General features: G+C 37.9%; 1 long non-coding RNA gene across 1 annotated transcript; it reads left to right on the plus strand.

Moving 5' to 3' along the window:
• Positions 1-5,882: 5,882 nt before the first annotated feature.
• LOC148739779 (uncharacterized) lies at positions 5,883-7,142 on the plus strand. Its single transcript, XR_015996961.1, has 2 exons — positions 5,883-5,995; positions 7,032-7,142. It is a non-coding gene; the product is annotated as an uncharacterized LOC148739779 (long non-coding RNA).
• Positions 7,143-11,680: the final 4,538 nt, after the last annotated feature.

Below are 11,680 nucleotides of genomic sequence, written 5' to 3' on the forward strand. Positions count from 1 at the left end.
TTTATGCTTTTTTTTTGTTTTTTAATGGATATAACAAACAAATAAAAAATGAAGCGAAACGTACTCCAAGAAGGTGAACGGGTTTATTAATGGCGGCATCCGTGATACCTTTGTTTTAGAGGATATGTTTTTTAAATCTGATCAGTAACCAAATATTAGCCTTTAAGAATTTCACCGCTTATCTATTATTGTTTTGGCTTTTTTTTAGGTCATATAACTTCAAACATCCGTCAGGCCATTAACGAGTTTCACAGAACGACATGTTTACGATTTGTAAATTACATCAGTGGTTGTCATAAAAACTACATTGAATATAGCAATCCAGATAGGTAGGTAACACATAACGCTCATTTTGAACGGCTTATACCAATTAGTTGACCACAATCATCGCATCATTGATTTCCAAAAATAGACTATTTCGACGAAAATCTTTTCCCAGGTTATCTTAAGATCATAATAGTAATAACAATAATAGTAATAATAATAATAATAATAATAATAATAATAGTAATTTTATCAATTTCTATAGCACTTTTACCATGTAATGATCTAATGCGCTTTACAACACTGTGCGGGGGACTTTTTCCAGACTGCCAGTGGCAGTTTACAATCAACAGAGGAGAAATTTTACAGGTGCCCCCTCCCCCCAATTCCTAGTAAACAGGGCAGACCACCTCACAGTAATCTTGTGATGTGGGTTCTTTAACGTCCCCTGCCTAACAAATTAACTAATTGAAAGATGCAAGAGAAGGGATTGATTGGTATTTGTTTTGTCATACACTGCGTATCAGCGTGCGTAGCAGAAGGAAAACTGAAGATTTTCCGGCTAGGTTTATAACAAGCAAGTACAAATTCTGTTTGAGCGACATCTAACAGTGATTTATCTGGTCTTAACATGCGTAGGTTCTTTAATCAGAAAAAGAGATAGCCCTTGTTTCTCAAAACCATGCCTGAATGGAGGCGAATGCCGAGTCCTTGGGGTGGGCTCAAGTTACCGCTGTCTGTGCCCTGAAGGTTTCCGCGGAAAGCATTGCCAAGAAGGTAAACATTATCAAATTATACATTTCTCTTACTAAAGAGACACAAGGCGAGTGTAGTTTGCCTTTCGCATCAGACAGTTTTATATTTTCAAATTTTTATCACCATTTCTTCCTTTGTGATCCGAGTTCAGAGTAAGAAAAGAGTCATTTGGAACTGATGGAGTTAAATTAAAATCGATTCAAGAAAAATTACTCTTTATCACCTGTTTCGAAGAATATTCTTTTGTTTCTAAACAAAACTACATATTCCTCGAATAAGTGCTGCATCAAGGTATTAAAATGCGCCCTTATTCCAGGCAGCTGTTTTTTTTTTTTTTATCTTTCATGTAGTTACATCACTTTTTGGGGGCGGCGCTTAACTAATAGGGTATAAACGTTTTAAACATGAAGGCGCGCTAGAAATAGAGAGGTCCCTTAGGTGCCTGGTAGATGAAAAAAAGGAGGTAATGAGATGTTTAATTGTACCAGCATGGTTAGGTGTTCCCAGGGAAGACTTCCTTATATAGCGCGGCTTTCGTGTTTAAGCTGGGCATTTGTTTTGTCCTACAGTGCGTAACAGCGTGCGTAACTGCGGAAACTGACTGAAGATTTTCCAGCCAGATTTGTAACAAGTAAGTACAAATTTTGTTTGAGCAACATCTAACAGTGATTTATCTGGTCTTAACATGTGTAGGTTCTTTAATCAGAAAAAGAGATAGCCCTCGTTTTTCAAAACCATGCCTGAATGGAGGCGAATGCCGAGTTCTTGGGGAGGGCTCAAGTTACCGCTGTCTGTGCCCTGAAGGTTTCCGCGGAAAGCATTGCCAAGAAGGTAAACAATATCAAATTATGCATGTCTCTCACTAAAGGGACACCAGACGAGTGGAGTTTGCCCTTCGCATCGGACAGTTTTATATTTTCAAATTTTTATCGCCATCTCTCCCTTTCCTGGATCCGAGTTCAGAGTAAGAGAAGAGTCATTTCGAACTGATGGAGTTAAATTAAAACTGATTCAAGAAAAATTACTTTTTAACACCTGTTTCGAAGAATATTCTTTTGCTTCTAAACAAAAATACATATTCTTCGAATGAGCGCTGCATCAAGGTATTAAAATGCGCCCTTATTCTAGGCAGCTGTTTTTTTTTATCGTTCATGTTAGTCACATCACTTAATTAATAGGGTATAAACATTATAGCAACTAATAGATACCAGTTAAACGAACTAACATGATAGATAAATAGATAGACAGATATTTTATATGTAAAAACCTTGCAGCCACTGAGCTGAATTGTGTATTTACAATAAAGTTTAAAATAGAGCTTATAATAGTAATATGATAGTATTAAAGCCCTAAATAAATAATAATATCCTATAAATATGATGAAAGCTTGAACTGTTAAAATATATACAACGGCATCGATCTCATTTGCAAAACTCGCCGAGCACTAAAATTCGTTGTTAATACATAATCTTACTAAAAAAACTATTTTTGAAACGCTCGCTCCTACATATGGGAATCGCAAACCGCCTTTTGCACCGGAGATTATAACTCGACGGCCCTGACGATTGAAGCATTTTATGTAAGCGATGGGCCGAGTCATTAGCAATCGAGAGGAAGCTCTTTGCCTTACGATGTTCATAGCTCTTTGTGTCTTTGGAGCATGTCAAGTTCTGGTGCAAGGTATATGGGCTTAAGAAATAACTCCCAGTTCGTAGAGATTTTCTTATGTTGCACTTGAATTGACGACAGCTGAAATTTGCTTAATACTATACCTATCTTAGATGTGGATCCTATTGTTTCGAACTCATTCCCTCAGTATATTCGTTTTATTTTGCATTATTTTCTAAGTATAACCTACCGATGTTAAAGATAGACAAGAGATTAGTTTAGCTGCTGTGAAAAAAGAACGAGAAAAAAAAAACGAGTCTTTTAGTGGGTATCTACGATATCACGTGCACAGTCAGTGTAGTATATATGTTGTCATTAGTCTCGAGCGGTCAATAAGACTCAATGAAAGAAAAAAATTCCCGCAAAAGGTTAAAAAAGTAGTTTCACTTAGTAAACAAGAGATAACTAATTGCATGGATTTGCAAAACCTCCCCTCAGGAAATATAATGAAGCACTATCAATAACCAGGCGCAGTTAAATCAAGTTCGCGAAACCACCTCTCCTAAAGGAACGGGGGCTTTATCCTCATAAAGGCTTTAAATCATACCCTTGTTAAGCTAAGATGTTTCAAGAGAGGAAAATTCTACATACTTTGAATCAATACCGACAAGTAACATGTAAGAGATTATAGACTGCAATTTATAATCTCTTTTAACGTGCCATTTACATCTACATCTACTTTATTACTCTTCAACGCTATTACACATCAAGAAGAGATAAAAGAATAAAAATATAAAAATATAAACATAGCTAATAAAAATAATAAATAAATAAAATATGTAATTAACAATATAGCTATGCTTAAACTTAGAAAAATTTTGTACTGCAAAAAGCTGAATAATTAAGTGATCTAGTTCCAGGTGATAAACAGTTCCAGTCTCTTACAGTTCTCGGAAAGAAACTATACTTGTAGTAGTCATGATGTACAGGTGGTTGAATAAATAAATTCGTCGAGTAATTTCTAGTTTTCCTAATAGACAATTGATAATAAGACGGGATAGGCAAAGCAATACTATTGTTTACAGATTTATGGAAAATTTGTAAACGATGGGATTTTCTTCTCTCGCCTAGTAAATCCAAAGATAGGGATTTCTTCAAATTGGACACGTTAGTGTTATAACTATAATCGTGTTTAATAAATCTCACTGCGCGACTTTGGATAGCTTCTAGTTTCTCCACTTGATTCTGTCTATAAGGATCCCATACTGCAGACGCATACTCTAAATGTGGCCTGACAAGTGATACATAAGCTGCACGTTTAGTTTCTTCAGAGCAGGCATACAAGTTCCTTTTCACAAACGAAAGTGAAGAGTTCCCCTTTTTAGCAATCTTGTCCACATGAGAGTTCCACCGCAGATCACTAGACAGCAAAACACCTAAATAATGATGTTGTTGAACAGATACCAGGGTTTGGTTGTAAAGAGTGTAGCTTTGAACAACCGGGGATCTACTACGGAAAATAGACATTTTGTAGCATTTAGAAGGATTGAACAGCATCTGCCACCTATTAGCCCATTGGCCTAGCTTGTTTAGGTCTCGCTATAAAGCCAAGGTGTCATCATGATGAGTGATTTTATGATACACCATCCTGTCGTTGCAAGAGCTTTGATTTCAGACAGGTAGTAATAAACTCGTAGCTCTTTACAGTTGCTTAATATCGCCAATTTGACCATAATTATCATTAAATTTTGATAGAGTAAAAGCTGCCACGGAATCTAAAGCCATTTTGAGACCCTTGCTTGCTTCAGAAATTTTTGTTTGCGAATGAAAGAGTTGTTTGCAAAGTGCTTAAAATGTTCTCTCGTTTTTTCGGCGAAAGTAGCAAAGTGTAAATAGTCATAAGTCACGCATTAAAAACGAACAATTTTTTTGCACTCAACGAACCAAATTATTAGTTCGAACTGAACACATCAATTTTAAAGTTTCGCTAAAAAAGGTCCGCAAAAGCTGGGTATTTGTTTTGTCATCTGAGTGCGTAACAGCGTGCGAAACAGCGGCGGAAACTGAGTGAAGATTTTCCAGCTAGATTTGTAACAAGCAAGTACATATTAAATTATGTTTGAGCAACATGTTACAGTGATTAATCTTGTCTTAACATGTGTAGGTTCTTTAATCAGAAAAAGAGATAGCCCTTGTTTTTCAAAACCATGCCTGAATGGAGGCGAATGCCGAGTCCTTGGGGAGGGCTCAAGTTACCGCTGTCTGTGCCCCGAAGGTTTCCAAGGAGAGCATTGCGAAAAAGGTAAACACTATCAAACCATACGTGTCTCTTTTACTAAAGAGACACAACGAGTAGAGACAAGTCAAGAATAAAGGGTTTTATGGTGTGAAATTGAGCTATTTTCTTACTGTTTTCCAGTAACAATAGGGGTTGTTTGTTAGTAGTCTCGTTTGAGTATCAAAGTTAAGGGAAGGACATTTTGTATAACGATTCAGTTAATGTAACATTTAGTGACAGATGTAGAACAAGACTTGGTTTCTTGGGTCGTGTGATTTCTTCTTAACTTTGATTTATTAATGCAGGAACGGGAATGGTAACTTACAAAGATAGTGACAGGGTCCAATGTCCGATTTGGGCTGACAAAGGCGATTGCGAAAGTAATCCGTTCTGGATGAAAGTAAAATGTCAGAAAAGCTGTAACACTTGTGGTAATTACCTTTTGCTCTCTGGCACGAGTAACAGGGGCGACATAAGTTAGTAGAAGTTCGATGACTTCTGAAACATTTGTGGCCATAGCATCCTGGGGTCAAGTCAAAAAAACACATTAGGACAACGTAGAAAACACATATATAATAGGTTGTAAATTTCCCTTCTTTTCGAATATACAATATTGTGAGAGTAGAAAACCAACTCTCAGCTACGTTTTCCGGATTACTTTTGACAGGACAAAAACTGATATACAAGGGCAAAATGATGTCTCTTATTTTCATTTTATACACTACCGAGGAGAGCAATTCAAGAAAAAAAAAAATAGAGGAAAATTAAAAGGAAAGCAAACAGACAAAGAAAGCAAACAAACAACTGCACAAGTAAATTGGAAGTGCTAAGGGCTTTGGAAACGAACTTGGGACAGAGTTAAGGGAAGTTTCCTTTAATCTTGTAACTTCCTTGTTTAGCGTCGTTAGCGTTGTTTTTTATTCATTGTCTTTGATATGTGTAAACCCCGCTTTTTTCTGGGCAGAGTGTCCAGACTCGGACATAAACTGTCACGCATGGACTAAACAAGGGGAATGCTCTAAAAATCCGCAATACATGAAGCTAAACTGTAAACTGAGCTGTGAGCAGTGCCAAAAGCCGCTGATAGAGGTAAGGCTAGGATCGATGACAGTTTGTTTGATTCAGCCAGTAGTTTTAATGATGAATTTTGTTCATTGAATAGAGGTTTGCTTTAGTAATAACTTACAAAAAAGTATTTAAGAAAGATTTATTGCCCGATGTTTTGAAGTACTGTCTTCATGAACCTATTACCAAGAACAGATAACGTTCAACAAAAAACCGAACCAGGTTAGGGTTTAAAATTTCCACACTAAATAGGTAACCCGCAAACACTTTTAACTCGTTCAGTTGTGATCATCTCCTTCGTGAGATATCTAAATGGGTTGCTCTGTTTTGCTCCAAATGTTTGGGAATCCTCGCCATGATATATTTTCCTTGTATTTATGTCGTTTAAGTTCACTTTGAGCTATGCGATGCTGTATGAAACGCAGTAAAAGGCATTACAATAAAAGCTGATCTAAGCAAGCGTTCGTTAAGTAGTCCAGAGAAAAGCCTTATGGCAACACTTTTCACAAAGTAATCTTCACCAACTAATCCCTAACAACCTGGAATATGAATATGAATATGAACTGAAGAAACATCTGGGTTGCCATTCGATTAAAAGTATTAACGTGCACTAAGATGATATCAAGAAGTCAATATTAGCTTGTCGAACATCAGCTAAAAAAATATGACTTTTGTAGTGTCATTTGCGGATTCTACTAATTCCAGTTCAGTCATAGTTATGTATTACAATTATAATTGTGTCAATATCGAACTCAGTATATCACTGTCAGATTCTTCGCACATGTTACACGCGGACCCACGTGAAATGACACGTGTTTTAGCGATTCATTATGTAATGTTTTGTTTGTACACTGGACCTTTGATCTAATCGATTGACATTTGAAACTAATTGCTGTACATTAACTTGATCAGTGTTTTTAGCGAGACAAGACATTTGTCGACATGACACCTAGGTTAGGTTGCACTGTAAATAGGCACAAATCAGACCTAATCAAATTCAATTACAGTATACGACTCGAAGTTTATTATAATCACTTCCATGTTGTCTCTTTATTGATAGGCTTGATGTGACAGAGGAAAAAGAAAAGACTTCAGCGGCAAACGTTTTCGCAATAGAGGCAAAAATATACATATTTGTATACTCATCAATAAAGTTGATCGTTCTCGCGCATCAGAGTGTGTCCTCTTTTTTGTTTGTTTGTTTGTTTGTTTTTTTTTATAAACAATTCCTATTCCATTGTGTTAATGGAAGTGCGACGGGGTTACATACGGCCCTAGAAACCTGTAATTTTTTTCAGCAGTTCAATTTAAAACCAGGCCCGGCTTAAACATATTATTCGTTAAGTGAGCAGAGTTAATTTTTGACGAATTTTATCTTTGAGTGCCGAAAAATTTATATCGTGATGCTGATATGTAATGAACTATTTATCATGTCCATCATAAAACCCTGATGGAAGGTAAAACCGCTTCACAATTGCGATTATCGTGAGATATTTTTTATTCAATTTAAATTTGGTTTTGCATTAGTGACGCTCCCTAATAATTCCATAGCAATAAATATACAATTCAAATGAAAATAATCAGTTGTCAGACTGTCAGCTCTTTTTTTACTGACACAAAATGAAACATGGTCTGGCGTTCGCTGTAGCCCCATGAGATTTCCCATGAGGCTCTGTAAAATTCAATTTTAGTAGTCAATTTGCTGTAGTCCTCCCTCCCCTCCCCTTCATACTCTGTTGGCGACGACTAATCCCAGTGACTCCATTCCTCCTGAATACCATGTGATTTCCCTCCTCCCCCCGTCCCTGATGAATCGCAGCTCTGTATAAGGAAACTGTCTAACGACCTTTCCATCTCTCCCGGTGCAAGCACACCCATCGGAAAAAGAAATTGCCCGTGTTTCTCAAAAACAATGTATGAAAGGTATGTTTGTCGAGCTAAAACACCTGATGAGGGCTTTGGATATTAAAATTACCGTCTGTTTCATGCGGGCTTCTACGCGTAGCATCTGAGGAAGCATTGCTCTTTTGGAATACATAAATTTTACTCTATTGCAACTTATGAAGGCGCGGTACCAATTGAGCTATCAAAAGTATGCCTGAAACTCTGCCTGAAACTCTGATACTGAGCCTTCCAGGGAAGTCACGAATGGAAAAATGGAACAATTCCATTAGGAAATAAATGACGCTTATATTACTCAGCCTATCTCAAGTTCTGTCTCAAAATTAAGAGCTTTGATAAAGTCTACTCAGAATAAGCCTTGATTAAAAAGTAAAAAGAAAGAATTCTAATCAGAGAATGTTTAGAAATACATTTGATAATAAAAATTAACGATAAAAAACTACGACGTCTCGAAGTCTGCATGACCTCATTATCAAGTAAAATGTTAAAACTGATGTAAAATTGTAGCTCAGAGATTATATACAAATAAAATGTGATAACTTCATTAGAATAATGAGCGTTCATTGTTATTGGTGTTTAGCATGTCAGATCGTGCAGTATATGTTTAAATAAATACTTTTGCACGTATTGAGTCAGACTGCGTGTTTAGCTTTGGTTTTTGTTCGCGAATGAATAGCATTTCGTGAATTAGGCAGTCCATTTTTCCGCGGCATTTCTTGAGAACGGAAAACATTTCCTCTAGGCTAGTGGACGCTACACTGTGGGCTTCTTTCAGATGCTTGCCAATGACAGAGGCTTTATGTTCTTCTATGCGTTGATGAAGATGGCGTGTGGTATAACCGATATAATCCGCATCGCACGAATCACATTTAAAAGTGTAAACAACGCATTGGTGGTTAATTAAAGCGGGCTTCTCTTCTTGTATCTTGAGCTTTCCCTCGATCTTACGACTCGTGAAAACTGGTTGTAGGTCAGTTCCGATTTTCCGGCCAAGATCTTTCAGCTGATGTCTTACTGTGTCGGCCGATATTTGGTCTTTAAATGGTAAAGTTATTCTGACAGGTTTTTGTGTAGCCGCGTCAAGTTCAGTTGGGGTTTCGTGACGGCTTTGGATCGTAGAACTCGTGTACCAGGCGATAGCTGAGTTGATGAGTTTCACTGGGTACTTAAGCTTAGTAAACATCCGCTTGAGATGCTGGCATTCCTTCGTAAAAGATTCTTTCGTTGATGACAGGCGGTAAGCTCGGTTCAGCATTGTATTCAGCAGAGATCTTTTGTAACGCTGATCGACATGGCTCTGGTAATGTAAGAGCAGTCCTGTATCAGTTGGTTTATGATATACGCTTGTTGTCAGGTGGCAACCGTTTTTCTCAATCATCATACCGAGGAATGGAAGCTTGTTGTTTTCAGCAATTTCCATTGTGAACTGTATGGCAAGATGGCATTCGTTCAATGTTGAAAGGAGGGCTGTTGCGGCTTGAATATTTGGCATCGTGGCTAATGTGTCGTCGACGTACCTTTTGTAGAAACTTGGTAACTTGTTGTTGCGATCCAGTTGTTCTTCAATGGAGCACAGGAAAACGTTTGCCATAAGGGGTCCCAGGGGCGAGCCCATGGCCACACCGTCCACCTGCTTGTAAAGTTGACCGTCGAACTGAAATAGCTGATCTTTGGTTGCTATTCTTAAAAGTTCGGTAAGACCTGTCTTTGTGAGGTTGAGACCATGCGTTTTATTGGCCAAGTGGCTTGAAGAGAAGCTTAAGCCCCTTTCATTAAATCAGCACACTATCTGCGATATCTTCTCCTTCGCCGAAGTGATAAGGGAAACACCACTCAACCCGAATGACATTCTCGTGTCGTATGACGTACGTGCTTTATTTACCAACGTGCCACTCGACGAGACTATTGAGATCATCGCTGAAAAAGCCTTTAAAAACAACTGGTTTAATGAAACGCATGGTCTCAACCTCACAAAGACAGGTCTTACCGAACTTTTAAGAATAGCAACCAAAGATCAGCTATTTCAGTTCGACGGTCAACTTTACGAGCAGGTGGACGGTGTGGCCATGGGCTCGCCCCTGGGACCCCTTATGGCAAACGTTTTCCTGTGCTCCATTGAAGAACAACTGGATCGCAACAACAAGTTACCAAGTTTCTACAAAAGGTACGTCGACGAAACATTAGCCACGATGCCAAATATTCAAGCCGCAACAGCCCTCCTTTCAACATTGAACGAATGCCATCCTGCCATACAGTTCACAACGGAAATTGCTGAAAACAACAAGCTTCCATTCCTCGGTATGATGATTGAGAAAAACGGTTGCCACCTGACAACAAGCGTATATCATAAACCAACTGATACAGGACTGCTCTTACATTACCAGAGCCATGTCGATCAGCGTTACAAAAGATCTCTGCTGAATACAATGCTGAACCGAGCTTACCGCCTGTCATCAACGAAAGAATCTTTTACGAAGGAATGCCAGCATCTCAAGCGGATGTTTACTAAGCTTAAGTACCCAGTGAAACTCATCAACTCAGCTATCGCCTGGTACACGAGTTCTACGATCCAAAGCCGTCACGAAACCCCAACTGAACTTGACGCGGCTACACAAAAACCTGTCAGAATAACTTTACCATTTAAAGACCAAATATCGGCCGACACAGTAAGACATCAGCTGAAAGATCTTGGCCGGAAAATCGGAACTGACCTACAACCAGTTTTCACGAGTCGTAAGATCGAGGGAAAGCTCAAGATACAAGAAGAGAAGCCCGCTTTAATTAACCACCAATGCGTTGTTTACACTTTTAAATGTGATTCGTGCGATGCGGATTATATCGGTTATACCACACGCCATCTTCATCAACGCATAGAAGAACATAAAGCCTCTGTCATTGGCAAGCATCTGAAAGAAGCCCACAGTGTAGCGTCCACTAGCCTAGAGGAAATGTTTTCCGTTCTCAAGAAATGCCGCGGAAAAATGGACTGCTTAATTCACGAAATGCTATTCATTCGCGAACAAAAACCAAAGCTAAACACGCAGTCTGACTCAATACGTGCAAAAGTATTTATTTAAACATATACTGCACGATCTGACATGTTAAACACCAATAACAATGAACGCTCATTATTCTAATGAAGTTATCACATTTTATTTGTATATAATCTCTGAGCTACAATTTTACATCAGTTTTAACATTTTACTTGATAATGAGGTCATGCAGACTTCGAAACGTCGTAGTTTTTTACCGTTAATTTTTATTATCAAAAAAAGAAAGAGGAAAAGGCAAATAATGATTAAGGCGATGCGAGCTTTTAAGAAGGTTGATATTTTTACGGCCTTGAAGTGTGCACGGAAAATATACTGTTTTCCAGGAGGACCTGAAAACTCACCGGAAATGCCCTTATTGCAACTCACCGGAAATGCCCTTATTGCATTTCAAGTCACTGTTCTTGTTATGTAAACTTTACTTTCAGCATCTAACGTGTCCATACAAGATCTGTCAAGCTTGATTTACAAAGGACCATTATCGAACAAAATAATATAACGTAAAGATGAATAAAAATATGTTTTTCTAATTTTCTATTCATTTATTTAAGAATGTGCTGTCAAACATTTTCACTCACTATCGCAAAGATAAACACCAAGGCTGCTTGCAGTTTACAAGGAAAGCAAACGAAAGCAGACAGCTTTATTCCATGATTCCTTTTTTAAACGCAAAGCTTTATACTTCTTATTAATTAGGCTAATTAATTGTCAATTTACGATACTCATTGAAACAAAATCAACTGCCTTCTTTCGCGGC

The sequence above is a fragment of the Stylophora pistillata genome, chromosome 2 (assembly GCF_964205215.1).
Source record: "Stylophora pistillata chromosome 2, jaStyPist1.2, whole genome shotgun sequence".
Classification (NCBI taxonomy): Eukaryota; Metazoa; Cnidaria; class Anthozoa; order Scleractinia; family Pocilloporidae; genus Stylophora; species Stylophora pistillata.